Genomic DNA, 13411 nt, shown 5'->3' with positions numbered 1-13411 from the left:
CAGCGTCCTGCCCGGATGGAGATGGGCGGGGCTACAACTAATTATTCTTGAATTAATCCAGGAGGATGTGAAACATGTTTGGCTCGCTGTGTTTTCCTCTCCTCTCCATCAGCGCTGATGCGTTAGGATTTCTCCTTACAATGAATGGAAACGTCGAGCGGGGAGCGTCCCCCACACTTTACAGCCCGTTTCCCCACATATCAACACACACCGCGCCGAGAGCTGTCACAGCCGTAATGAATAGCAGCAATAAAAAGCAGGAGGAATAAGATAAATAAAATAAAATATTGCTTTGTCACCGGATTCCTTCAAACTACTTTAACTGGCACACACGTCTTCCTGCTGTCAGCACAATATCTGTTTGAGCCGAGCGAGCTCGGCGCATTATCAAGATATTAATCATGGGTGGGATGCTAACGCCGCTGGAAGCCTTCAATCTCCATTCAGGAATGCTGGCCTGTTAGAAATCTCCGGACACGTCAATGCATATCTGAAGATCCTCTTTGTATTAGTTTTATTATCACTTTTCATCCCATGTAATTGCCTGTCAGCCCCTCCTGTGTCCAATTATGTGAAATTCAGCAAAGCACATTGCCATGCCATCAACATTATCCTTCTTTATTACGCCGGAGTCACAGGATGAAACACGGAGCGCAGCTGACGAAAGAGGACGTCGTTTTCCTACCAGCTGGTTTTATCCAAACTACATGAATCAAAACGTCATTTTTATTGTGTCGTATCTCCTTCTGAGGTGGACCACCGCTCTGGTTGGTCAGGAGAAAGAATGAAGCTAAAGCTGTTAGCATCCGGATCACCGTCACGTCACGTCACGTCATCAGCTCACATTAAGAATATTCATCCAAAATAAGACAGACACGTCAGTTTACCTGACAGATAATTAAACCCACTTCTGGTTCCAGTAAGAGTCCAGGATCTTCTCAACTGGGATCCTTCCGCGGAAATTATGGGAATTCTTGAGGTTTAAATTACAAGGAATTTCAATATAGTGAGGCGCTTAATTCTGCTTTTCTAGTTGTTATAGAAATGTTGTATTTATTAAGCATGACCTAAAAGAAACGTGACATTTCCTTTTACAGTCTTGAAGTCGGGTCTTTGTGCAGAACCTGCAGTTCGGTTTTGTTCTAACCATCATGAAACTGAAACGCCTCACCTGTCAGATCTTATTTGAACATAAAATTTAAAACCACACTAATTCTGTTGATCGATCCAAAAATCATCTCATTAAAACTTGTTGAATTTTGTAGATGGACTTTAACAATATGTGAAAAAGTCCAAAAGGTATGAGTCTGTTTCCATGGTGACGTCCAGAACCAGTCAGAACCGGTACTTTCAGCACCAATTTGTGTTGGTGATAAAAAACTGAAATCAGGAATCTGTAACATCTATAAATAACTACAACATTTCGATTGAAATTAATGCAATATCTGCAGATCAAAAAGCCAAAAGAGCCAATCAGCTTCAGCCAAAGTGACATTTAGTAGGCCAGTGATGTGCCTGCAGGGAAAAACCACTGACTCACATTTCAAGATTTTAGAAAAGATTTTTTATCAGACTTATTTTGCTCATTAAAAAAGTTGTCATATTTAAAGCGACATTGTGAAAACTTGTCTAATTGTTCAACGTGTGTAAAGGAGGCGGCGGCGCCGTGACTGCTGCACAGGAAGACATCGGATCTCTGGCTGCACCCAAACTGATCCTGGGTTCATGTGAGTTTGTGAATTTCTCCTTCTTTATATATAGCCTCAAGATGCTTCTCATCAGCCATCTGTTCAGCAATCAAACAGCCAAAGCCAGTGATCTGAGGAGATCCTCCATGACAGCCACACAGCCACGTGTCTGTCATCTTTACAGTTCAGACCTATTTGTGTTTAATGTCCATGTTTAAGCAGAACACAAAGATTTCTGTATCAAAAGACACAATAATAGAAACCTTCATATGAACTTATGGTCGACAAAAAAACATGAAAGTTTCTGTTTTAAGGAGACATAATTTAGAATCACCTCAAAATGTTCTTGCAGTCTGCATGACGTTTGACCTGAGAACAGTTTGAACATTCAGAGCAGCTCAGCAGGAAGACAGAAAAATGTTGGCAGCCTTTATTTTCCTCCCAGGAAAGTCGGTGAGCTTCTAACATAATTAAAACAAGACTAAAACCGACAGTTTGGAGATAAAAGGTGCCATAAAGAGCTTGATGCCTGGCGTCATGGCAGATCATCCTCCTGAGAACAGACTAACTGCAGCAGTGCAGCTGGGAGTGGTTACAGAAACGACAGAGTCTGACAGCCGCAGCAGAACTGAACCCGACGACACAATCAGCCGCAGAGCCTCCAGGTTCAGAACCTCCAGGTTCAGAACCTCCAGGTTCTGGACCTGGAGGTTCGTTTCCTACACAGGCTGGATGTGAAAACTGTGGAGGATTATCCAAAAACCAAACAGAAAATGTTTTCATGCTGTAATTGTGATAAAAAAGTGAGTTTTCTCTCTTTATTATCAACAAACTTCCATTTATTTTGTTGAGATTTTATTGTGGATTTTACAGATAAAGTCTGAAAATTATAACCTGGATTTACAGAAAACCCTTCAGCTGCAGTCAGAGTGGATGTGCACCATCCAGGAACATCAACTCAGCTGGATAGGTCTGGCCTTTGACTAGGCCACTCTCACATATGATTATGCTTTGATCCACAACCTCCTGCAGTTAGACTCAGATTAAATGATTTGATTCTCCAATGAGGTGAATCCTGATGGAAACTGGTTACAATGGATTTTAATCATCCCAGAAATTTATGATGAATCCAAACTGGTTGAGAAAATCCAGCTGAACTTAAAATGATTTCCTTCTGGCTGAGTTTGTTCCTGTCACCAGTGACTCCATCATCTGACATTTTTATCAAACTTAATCTTTCCTATAAAGACTCTGATCAACAGGGAATACTCACTTGGTATTTTGGTGCCCTGAAAAATGACAGGATGTCTTTTTCTTTTCTCTGCTCTGTCAAATGACCTTAATGTGTCACAAAAAGTCACACAAACCCCACTGCTAATGCACAGGCAGCAGATAACCCAGCAGCTTGGAACAGTTCTTACAATGTAAATGTTGAATAAAATAAAGTCAATGTTTAACATCCAAAACGCCAAGAAACCCACCAAGAGCTTTAAAAAACCGCCTGGATGTTTCTTTTGTAGATGAAGTCCAAATAGAACCGGGATGTTTTATGAGACTCACCTCTTTCAGAATTATTTTATTTATAAAAATGTAATTTTCTCTGCTTTGATTCTGTCTTTTATTTAAAACAGAGACAGACTGCTGCAGCTGCAGGATCAGCACAGAAAACTGGGCTCTGCATTCAGCAGGGAAACGTGCAGGAAACGAGTTTTACTCCATCCGACTGAAAGGAAGTGTTGACACATCCGTTTAATTCAGACTATAAGCAGCAGCAGCAACTTCCAGCAGGAACCTGCAGAATCAACAGACAGGAAGTTGGTTCTGTGTCTGAGCGGGACCCGGAGACCCAGAACCCCCAGGAAGAGTCACCAGAGGAACCAGCCGCCTCCACTGACAGGTTTCCTGTTTCAGCACTTCTCCTTTACAGGGATGACTCTAACGTAGAGTTGATGTGACAACCCCACCACTAGGGGTCAGGGTTTAGTTCTGCTCCTCAGGCAGACGGTTCAATCTGCGACCCGGTCACAGGGCAGTTCTGGTCTGCACAGAGGAACCGGATCCACTGGCCTCCACTGTCTGGCTTCTGCCTCAAGGAAACACTAAACCTTATGGAAACAAAACTGTTTTCCTAAAAGTGAGGAAAACATAAAAGTGTGACAGTAAAAATATTCAGCAAAGATATATAAAATATAAATAAATATGTATAAAAACAGAAGTAAGAAGAGCAGTAAAGGGAAAATTTCCAGCATAAGAAAACATTGTGCAGTTATAAAAACGTCATATTCAGATTCAAAGGAATAATTTAAAATAATTTCAAACACGTACAACCTCTTGTTGATTATGATGAATATTTTCTTTCCTTCTCTTTTTTCCAGCTGCTCTGTGACCTTCAGTTCATCCATCAGGTCACATCCTGAATATGTAACATTTACATATAATAACCCACCAAACTCTTGGTTTATCTGTGACTGCTGTATTACACAAACAGATATTGTGATGACTTCTGTGATATTTTGATATTTTTGCAGTTTTTTGTTGTTTTGCAGAAGCAGCAACAAAACCAGCATCACTGAACTTTTCTTGCTCTACATGAAGGTTAAAGCTTTTGGTAAAAATCTTAATTGTTTTATTAAAATATCAGAAACTATTTAAACCCAGACTTTGTCTCACCTGCAGAGATGAAGATTAAACATTCAGAGATCTTTTTTTTTTTTACAGTGTAAAAAAAATTCAATATTTTGTGACAGATGAAAATCTTGTTTGTTTGTTTTAATTATTATTTTTTCTTTTTTTGCATAAACAGAACAATTTCGATGTAAATTAGTCTAAAAACCAGCATCAGATTAACAGACACATAAACAGGTAATCTGTAAATGTAGCTAACAGGCCTGCTAACAGGTTAGCTTCCATTGGTAGCCTGGACTACAAGCAGCTGAAGTCATTTCCTCTTTAATGCGTTGCTCTTTGACGTTTAATGCCGTATTGTGATTGCTCGGCTGAATTGTGTTGTTTGTAAATTAAATAAAAAGCTTTGGACACCATTATTATTCTGCAGCTTTTCATTTGAGCTAATATTAGCTCCGACGCCCGGCTGCAGTCAATTACCCGGGTTTTGGAAAGTTAGATAGTGACCTTATCCAGGCTGACAAATGGCCAATTTCTTCACACCCCTTTGCATCCGAGTATGCGTCGCCTTTTCTTATTTATTGCTTCTTCCTAAATGCCACATTTGCTCATGTGTTGCTGCGTAGCGGGTCGCCTCCCTTTCATTTCTACTTTTCACTGCGTTGCATTTAAACTTTTGCTGTGTTTGTCTATCAAACCCAAGACAGAAACAGATTTAGTGTGCATCTCTCTGGGCTTGTTTGCCTTTTGGATTTTATACTCAAATGAGTCGAGCATCATATCTTGAAATAGAGCAGACACCTTGTTGTGGAACTGTGTAAATATAGTTAAGGACGGGCGGACTGCATTATTTTTACGGTATGAGCCAGCAATAATCACCTGTACCAACAAAGTGATAATGGCCTGGCAGTGCTGCTGCTCATCTCCTTGGGGTAATGACCCCTCAGAGCCACTCAACCTTCTGTGTATACTTATGCTGCACTGGAAGGCGTTTAACCGTCTTTGCAGCCCACATGAGAGGTCAGGATCACCTTCAGTCAGGCATTAAAATAACTCTCCCTCACTCAGCCTATCACTCAGGGCCATTTCCACTCCCAAATGAACACATAAAATGTACTCTTATGCGCTACCTGCATCATAAATTTCCCAGTGAATTGATGAGTCCGTCCTCAGCGGAAACGTTTCAGGAAGAGGAGCTGATGGTGGAGACAGTTTATTTCAACACAATCCCACAATGCATTGTGGTTTCCTTCAAAATCATAAACGTTAAGCTGAATGAGTAGAAATGATCATCCTAGTCCTGATCTTTACTAATTTTATCCTAATAATTTATAAACATCGGCTGGTCCACCCAATGAATCATTCAAATTTATTTCAGTTTGGTTTTTCCTGTGTGGGATAAAGAAAGTCCAGCTCTTATAGACTTTGAGCAGCTCTGATATGATGGTTTATCTCATGGATATCATTGTCTGTATTTTATGTTTCAGTTTGATGCCGAAGCTTTCCTGTAACGCTGACAGCTCAGCCGGGCGGTTCCTCCACAGCTGGTTTACAGATCAGTTTGATATGAAGGAATTTGCCTTTAATCTCCATACAGTGACCCCCCCACGCCCCCGCAGGAGGAAACTCCCCAGCCTCTTCACGCTGCACCAGCCTCTTCCAGATCTCACACAGCCACTCATCTATTTCCCACCCTACTTTCATCTGAGTTGTGAGGAAAATCTTGCATGAAATATTTATTTTTCTCCGTATTTCTTCCTTCAAATCTGGAATTTCCCTTCCAGTCACACCTGCTGATCCATGCCGTATTTTCAGGCACGGCTTTGCCGTTCAGAAGATTCAGGTTCTGTAAGGTTCAGGTTCTGTAACGTTCAGGTTCTGTAACATTCAGGTTCTGTAAGGTTCAGGTTCTGTAACGTTCAGCAGGTTAGAGATGCATGGCTGCACATTAAAGGCTGCAGAGGAAGAGCGATCCAGTCCTGCCCGTCAGCAGCACTGACATTCCTCCCATCTACCCTCAGAGTTTATCGTCTGTTTCTGCTCAGACTGAGGAGGAAACCTAAAGAAACGCTCATAAGAGATTATTCAGTCAGTTAACAATGAGAAAAGATTTATCTCCAGTTGAGTTTTCATGTTTGAGCTCATTAAAACAAACTTCAAAGCATTTTTATCTGGATTTAAATAATAGACGAAACACAGGATTGTGAAGTGGAAAGAAAAAGCTGCATCATTTTCTAACTTTTTCTTAAATCGTCTAGTAAACAGCCTGCATGTTTTGTGTTTTCGGCCAATTTCAGATGAATTCCACTGAATAAAACCCAGTGCAGCCAGTTCCCTTCTGATGCTGGACAGACAGACAGGAGCTGCAAAGCTCCTCAGAAAGGAAGAAGTCAGAGCGTCTGAAGAAAACTGAACATTATTTCACATTAATCTGACAGTTTGGACCTACAACATGTCAGGAAAACCACACTGACCAAAACCTGGAAGAGTTGGCAGCAGTTTCCTCCTTTTCCTAACATCACCTGATCCTGGAACAAGATGAAGTCTCCTGATGTGTGTTCATGTTTCGACATAAGTTTTAAAAATGTCTGAACGTCAGAAGATTCCCTGTTAGCAGCCCAAACACAGTTCAGGTGAGGCTCTCTGCAGTCATGACCAGGCTCAATTTCTTGTCCCAATTTCAGAAATACTCTGCAGACCAAACGCCTGCAGGAAAAACTACGGAGACACATCATGGAATCCATAAATAATACAGCACACATAAATTAAACATGGGGTTTGTGATAGTCGCTCACAGTTGGAGGGCTGAGATGATTTATCTCTGCTTCCCATACTAAGATTTAATTAGAAACTTCAAATTTCCTGTGAGAAGAAACAGAAAAAACCAACAACCAACAAAAATTCAAACAAACACCACAGAGAGCCACAGGGAGTGGACCCTCCTGCTTCCCATAATGCACCCTGTTATTACAGGCTGCTGTAATTGCTGGTTGTCTGACAGGACAAAGCTTCCAACAGTAACATCTAATAAACACTCTGGCCTCTTTTATTCAGCGCTGCCTTCGTGAAAGGTCAGAACTCCGATTCCTTCAAGGCCTCAGACGTTTATCAGTTTGCATTTAACAGACGGCAGATGCATCATAAACCCGGTTAGTGGCAACATGGCGGATCAGAGGAGGACGGGAAGAACGTCTGAACTCAGCATCAAAACGGCAACGCAAATTAAAGCTGCAGCAGGTAATTTATAGAAATATGTTCCTACATATTTGTTCAAACTGTCAGTATGTCCTGACAGAATCACAAACAAAACGCCTCTGCCTCCTGCTTGAGGTCCTACTGCCACCTGCAGAAATACACTGCATCCTGTAAAAAACAACCAATCAGAGGCTGAGGGAGGGGCTTAGTGCAGCCAATTACTTAAATCTGCTGCGTTACAGCTCCTCCCCCACAGCAGAGCCAGCTAAGGCCAGTTAGCTTGACCAGCGCGGCTGCAGCAAACCGGCAACCTTAACCAGCGTTAAGTGTTGAGCAGGTGGAGCTGAAAGCATCATTATTGAGTTTAATCCAAATTAAACTGAGAAATTCTTCTTTACATTAATAAATACTGAAACTAAACATGGAATATTGACCTGTCTGGAGCTCATGGTTCTGTTTTTGACTCTGTTTTGTTTGATCAGAAATTCTCTTTATTGTCCGTCAGTGAGGAAAGTCTGTCTGTCTGTCAGCAGCTCAGTGATGCAGGATAAATTATAGTTTTATTCTGGCAATAAAGAAAAGCTGCTTTTTGTTTTCAGTCTGATCATCTCGGCCTGATATTATCCTTTGTCGTTTTTTTTCTCAGATTTTTTATTTTATATTTTTATGTTTAGGATTTAAACCTCAGGAAATGTTGATTGTTTTGTCAGACTGTCCAAAGCAAAGTTTGATTGATTTTGGATCAAATTCAATTGAATTTCAGGAAACCGTGCAGACTGTCTGCAGAAAGACCCCATGCTGGGATCCCAACTCAGGACCTTCCAGTCTGTAAGGCAACAATGCAACGCAGCAAAAACAAATATTTCACCTAATTATATCAAATAGAAAAGCAGTAGCATTAACCCCACGATGTGCTTCAGGAATTTCCACTTGTCTAGGAATAAAGAGGTGGAATCCCATTCATCATAAATCCTAATGAGGTTTGAACCGAGTCTGGCTGTTTGTTTATCAGCTGTTTGCAGGCTTCCTTCTCCGGCTCGGCTCTCTGTGTGTGAAACGGCGGCCGTGTTTCCCACTGCGCCTCGCTGCTCTGTCACTACCTTCCTCATTCACATAGATTATTTTTCACTTTCATACCTCAGAGTGAGCAGCCAGATCTAATAATACCATGGCCAATTGATGCCGGGGAAATGTACCACTTCGTTGGGGAGAGGAAAAAACACAACAAGAGTTAAAAATATGAACCATGTTCTCCATCAGCAAATTTCAGCAGTGGAGCCTTCAAGCAGCTGCATGAAACAGCATCTGCTGCCTTAGCTGCTCCAAAGACCTGACAGGTTTCTGTCACATGGGGAAGATGGCAGGTGAGAATTTTCATGGGAAAACATGAAAACATGCATAATGACTAGTAACCTTCTGTCTGCAGACATGAAGAGAGGAATAAGAAGAATAATAAGGCCAAGAAGACTGCTCTGTCAGAATAAAGGCCACAATTTGATTTGTCCGCTTTTTAATTAGAATTAAATGTTTGCTTGACATTAAACGATAAGGCCTGATTAAGAACGTTAGAGTACAAGTAATGTTTGGCCCAAACATAATTAAGTTAATAGGATGCAGCAGCTTTGACTTATGCAGCGTGTTAAGTGAATTAATCCCATTTACCTGGGGAGAGCTGGGAGGAGAATGTTCTCCGTCCTGAACAAAGACATTCAGGACCGGGCCTACTGCCATGAGGACCAGTACGACCAGTAGGACCAGTAGGACCAGTGGGACCAGTAGGACCAGTACAACCAGTAGGACCAGTAGGACCAGTACGACCAGTAGGAGCAGTACAACCAGTAGGACCAGTAGGAGCAGTACAACCAGTACGACCAGTACAACCAGTAGGACCAGTACAGCCAGTACAACCAGTAGGACCAGTACAACCAGTATGACCAATATGTTTAGAGGAAAGTTTGAAGAACTTTATCTGTCATTCAGTCTGTTAATAAAATCAGTTTTTATTCAATCACTGGTAAAGTTACAGATTAGCCTCACAGTTAGCATTCAGTTAGCATTCAGTTAGCATTCAGTTAGCATTCAGTTAGCATTCAGTTAGCATCAGAGTGAATCACATAAACCTCCTGCTCCTTTCATTCAGTGGAAAACTGACATTTATATTATATAATATTCATTCTGCTTACAGTTGAACTGACTGCAAAAAAACTCAACACCCATGATGCAACTGGCTCCAGCTTCACACAATAATACCTTTTCTGCTTTGGATGTTTATTTTAACCTCAGATCTTCTGAACTGATGGAGTTTAGAAAGAAGAAGTGAGTAGAAATCAGCAGTTTCAGCTCGACGTCATAAAGCATCAAAATAACATCAGATTGTTACTGGAATGAAACGCTTTCTGATTAAAACAAAAAACAAAACGCCAACCTTGGATAGCTCCTCCCACGAGTCGCCGCCATGTTCAGATTAAATGTTGAGATGGAAGAAATGACATTATCTGTCTGCAGACTCTTAACACAGCTTCACCTCTGCTGCTTTTCTTTATCGTTCTACCCATAAAATGAGATGCATCCTTCTTCACAGCCATGCCACTTTCATTTCAGTCTGAGCATTCAAACACACACACACACACGCGCACACACACACGCACACACACACACACACACACACATACACACACGAGAGAAAATCTGCGCCCCCACACGGACACAAAATCATAAAGTGATGCATGCAATCTAAAATCTGACAAAAGCTTTGGCACCGGCAGGCAAAGTTTGACTTGTGAATAAAACCTCCTGTCAGGAGAATCTTTTTGTAGCTTGAATTCTGGAACTGACTTCAGAAATGAAGGATTTGCTCTCAGGATGTCAGCATGAAACGTAAACGTATCACAGGAGGGTTCAGCTGTTCTGGGTTCTGGTTTTCATCAGTGGCATGCTCTCTTTCCAAAATAAAAGTTAATATTCAGCTGGATGAGTAATGTGTGCTTTGATCATGGCACACATTACAGGTACTTCTGTAAATTTCTGTAAAGAGATCATTTCTCTCATTAGATCTTGCGGGAATGTTTAACATGCTTTGTGAAACATTCCCAGTATGGATCAGTTTGGACTTGGCCAGACCGAGTGTGAAAACGCTGCGTCCTGCTCCTTTAACACTCCTGCACACTTTGAACCATAAGAATCGTAGCATTAAGCTACAGCCTGGTGCAGGATGGGGGATCACTTCATGATGGAGGATCACTTCATGATGGGGGATCACTTCATGATGGAAGATCACTTCATGATGGACTCCTCCTCCTGATGGACTCATCACACCACATGACCGGTCCCACTGCTCCTGAGTCCAACCTCTGGGGTTCCATCCAAACCAAATCTTTTCTCAGGTCAACTCTCTGATCTGTGGATTTCTCCAGACATCAAGGCATAGTCCCAAAGCCTTGATTCAATTTCCCTTCATCTCCAGAGGAAATCATGAGATGTGCCAAAAAACTGATTCAAGAAAGAATCATAAGCCTCATTTACTACAATTCAAAATCAGTTTAAAACGTCATAAAATCCATTTTATAACAATGTGAGGCAAAGTGCAGAAATCACCACAATAGAGGAAACTACAAGATGAAAAAGAGTCGAGTCCCGACAGAAAATATTTGAACTCACTTTGGATTTTACTGAGAGAAGATGGAGCTGGACATGACATCACTACGTTCAAGGTTCACAAAATTAAGCTTGATAACTTTGGGATCACCGCTAATGCATGGAGCTAACAGCGGCGCAGAGCTAACAGCGGCGCTACGCTACAGGGACGCTACGCTACAGGGACGCTACGCTACAGGGACGCTACGATATACGATATAAAACGATATTCCAATATTTCCTTTCAGCTGGTCCACTTCCACTGTCCTGTTTTAGTGTCTGCAGACGACATGAAGATGGAGCGTGAAGCGCATGGAGGTGATTAGCTGGTTAGCATTGTTAGCTCTGGTCTCATGTTCCTCTTTGCTTCACAATCAGGAGAAGGAAGCAAATTATACGTGTCGCCTGTTCTCTTTTCTCTGCAGCTCTAATGAATTTAAATAATACATGAGGTATTTTCACTGGGTTACTATAATGAAACACATTTTGTGGTATTCTAATTTATTATAATATCATATGATGCACAGTAAAGGAATATGTCCAACATTGTTCTGTAGAGTAATAATGAATTCAAAAAATCAGACTTTATTACTACAAAACTCACAGTAAGTCAACATAACATCCACTCAAACAAATTGCATTACTCATTTATGAAGACCAGGCCTTAGGATATTCAGTTGCAACCACCTTTGCCTCAGTCATGTCTTATTAGTGTCAAATTGTGAATGTATCTGTAATGGCTTCCTTCCTTAAACCAACTTATCCCCTGATATTTCAGGAAGCACTAAGAGGCAGAATTAATGAGGGATCAGATCTGACTTGGATTCAAGGGGTCAAGCCAACTAATGAAAGAAGCGGTGACCTCCTGCTGTACTTGGATGGAAGTCAGAGTTATAAAAAATTAAGAAAAAGATGATTTCAGAAACTTTTAGAATCAAAACATGCTTTTCTTTCACCTCAAACCTGATTTTAATACACAATAAAAACTGAAATGTGCCCCTGAAACTCTCTCCTTGAATTGATTGTTATGTGAAACTATGCAGCGACGTATAGAAACCCTGCGAACCACGTTCTCCTCACAACTCAAGCGGGAAACACACAGTATCTGAAATCCATGACTGTGAATTATTTATGAATCTTTCTTTAGAAGCTCCAGCAGTTCATGGAATCACTGCAAACTTAGCAGCACCTTTTTGTGTGACTGTGTGTCCAGAACCATTTGTTCATGATGAGGCCACATTTCCTGCAGTTTTAAAACGCTTTTGTCCTGGACGCACTGCTGCAGACGTTAAATGAAGGGTCAAAGGTCACAGAGTGGTCGATGGGGGAGAATCTGACTCAACACTGCTGCAGTGAGCTGCAGCACATAGAGCCAAAGACATTGCATGAGATCAATGAGTCCAGGGCCACCGAGCTGCAGGTCAGAGGTCAGACAAAGTTCTGAAAGTATTTCTAACGAAACAGACTGACATGATCAGAAAGCTGCTGGTGTCAGCGCCATGCTCAGGAAAATGTTTCATATTTAATCTGACGAACAACGTTTCAAATACAACTAACCTCTAAGTGGAGACATGGCCTCATAAATGTAGAAAGTCTCTGCAAAATGGGTGGAGCCAGGAAACGACGAGGGGCGTGGCCAAGAGGGGGCGTGGTCAAGAGGGGGCGTGGTTCAGGAAACTGCTGCAATATTCTGGTCTGTCAGGGTGAGCTGAGCCAAAAGACGAATCCTTCCTTCACCCACTGATCTACGTCTCCATCCTCATCTAAGGTCATGACCTCTGGGTAGTGTCATCAGGGAGGGATGAGACTCCCTGCTTCTCCACACCAAGAGGAGCCCGGGGCCCGGTCAGCGGGTTAACAGGCTGGGACGCCTCCATGGTGAGCAGCAGAGACCCAGAGGACGACCCGCTGGAGGAACTATGGTTCTGATCTAGGACCGTCTGGGATTCCCCCGGAGAAAAGGGCGTCTCTCTGCTCAGGCTGCTGCCTCAGATAAAGGAGGGATGGACTGAAATGTAAGGAACATAGAGTCATGTCTCTGGGACCGAACACAGAACAGGGAGAAGGCCGTTTGATGTCCGCAGAGCTTCCTGTCTTGATCTAAAAAAATCCATAAAAGTGAAGAAAGGTGCATTTTGAGGCTCAGATGAAGAGGTTGAACAACGAAGCAGCGCTGCCACTCAAAGTGCAGCTGAGCTTCACCTCAACGCAAACAACGTTGGAAGGTGAGATCCACGGAGAACCGACTGAGCAAACACAACGTCCACCGA

At 42.0% G+C, this 13411-nt stretch overlaps 1 protein-coding gene across 12 annotated transcripts in view; it reads right to left on the bottom strand.

Moving 5' to 3' along the window:
• Positions 1-13411, bottom strand: part of lingo2 (leucine rich repeat and Ig domain containing 2) — a 193314-nt gene that overhangs the window by 59563 nt on the left and 120340 nt on the right. Inside the window, exon 6 of one of the 12 annotated variants that reach the window (XR_006371640.1) lies at positions 3695-3816. The exons of 10 other annotated variants lie outside the window; for them this stretch is intronic. The gene's annotated coding sequence lies outside the window, so the exon portion shown is untranslated. Of the gene's footprint in view, positions 1-3694; positions 3817-6938; positions 7020-13411 lie in introns of those variants that run through there. One more of the 12 variants, XR_006371641.1, reaches the window with a different exon arrangement.

The sequence above is a fragment of the Gambusia affinis genome, linkage group LG09 (assembly GCF_019740435.1).
Source record: "Gambusia affinis linkage group LG09, SWU_Gaff_1.0, whole genome shotgun sequence".
In the NCBI taxonomy this organism is placed as follows: domain Eukaryota; kingdom Metazoa; phylum Chordata; class Actinopteri; order Cyprinodontiformes; family Poeciliidae; genus Gambusia; species Gambusia affinis.
The sequence above is the reverse complement of the archived record's forward strand: the minus strand, read 5'-3'. Positions and strand labels throughout refer to the sequence as shown.